This window comes from Triticum aestivum, unplaced genomic scaffold, assembly GCF_018294505.1.
Source record: "Triticum aestivum cultivar Chinese Spring unplaced genomic scaffold, IWGSC CS RefSeq v2.1 scaffold2456, whole genome shotgun sequence".
Classification (NCBI taxonomy): domain Eukaryota; kingdom Viridiplantae; phylum Streptophyta; class Magnoliopsida; order Poales; family Poaceae; genus Triticum; species Triticum aestivum.
The window spans coordinates 1-1037 of NW_025292732.1; the positions used below are offsets into that span (position 1 = coordinate 1).

Sequence of the window (1037 nt, forward strand, 5' to 3'; positions counted from 1 at the left end):
CCATCAGAACTCCGAAGTTAAGCGTGCTTGGGCGAGAGTAGTACTAGGATGGGTGACCTCCTGGGAAGTCCTCGTGTTGCATTCCCTTTTTAATTTTTGTCGCGCCGCTTGCAAAACAAAACGCACGTGTAAGTAATATATTTACCGTGTTTTATTATTTTGCACGAGTGCGGTAAGTCATAGCTGGGTGCTCACGATTCACGGGTCCAGCGTCGGCGTTGTGGCGCGGCAAGCGTGCACTGGTGCGGTTGAGAGGGAGGGGTGGAAACCGCGTTAAACTCGTCTCCGTAGTTGAGAGGGAGCGGCCAAAGCAATGTGCAATCGTCTTTTTAGTGGAGCTGGGAGGGGCAAGGATAAGGGACGAAGACCGGGGTAACATGTCGGATGCGATCATACCAGCACTAAAGCACCGGATCCCATCAGAACTCCGAAGTTAAGCGTGCTTGGGCGAGAGTAGTACTAGGATGGGTGACCTCCTGGGAAGTCCTCGTGTTGCATTCGCTTTTTAATTTTTTTCGCGCCGCTTGCAAAACAAAACGCACGTGTAAGTAATATATTTACCGTGTTTTATTATTTTGCACGAGTGCGGTAAGTCATAGCTGGGTGCTCACGATTCACGGGTCCAGCGTCGGCGTTGTGGCGCGGCAAGCGTGCACTCGTGCGGTTGAGAGGGAGGGGTGGAAACCGCGTTAAACTCGTCTCCGTAGTTGAGAGGGAGCGGCCAAAGCAATGTGCAATCGTCTTTGTAGTGGAGCTGGGAGGGGCAAGGATAAGGGACGAAGACCGGGGTAACATGTCGAATGCGATCATACCAGCACTAAAGCACCGGATCCCATCAGAACTCCGAAGTTAAGCGTGCTTGGGCGAGAGTAGTACTAGGATGGGTGACCTCCTGGGAAGTCCTCGTGTTGCATTCCCTTTTTAATTTTTTTCGCGCCGCTTGCAAAACAAAACGCACGTGTAAGTAATATATTTACCGTGTTTTATTATTTTGCACGAGTGCGGTAAGTCATAGCTGGGTGCTCACGATTCACGGG

General features: G+C 51.1%; 2 non-coding genes and 1 pseudogene across 2 annotated transcripts; all 3 read left to right on the forward strand.

Annotated features, from left to right (window-relative positions):
• Positions 1–85, forward strand: LOC123178931 (uncharacterized; annotated as a pseudogene).
• A 297-nt stretch (positions 86–382) lies between these two features.
• LOC123178930 (5S ribosomal RNA) lies at positions 383–501 on the forward strand. Its single transcript, XR_006489973.1, has one exon. It is a non-coding gene; the product is annotated as a 5S ribosomal RNA (ribosomal RNA).
• Positions 502–798: 297 nt separating this feature from the next.
• On the forward strand, positions 799–917 carry LOC123178929 (5S ribosomal RNA). The gene has a single exon (XR_006489972.1). It is a non-coding gene; the product is annotated as a 5S ribosomal RNA (ribosomal RNA).
• Positions 918–1037: the final 120 nt, after the last annotated feature.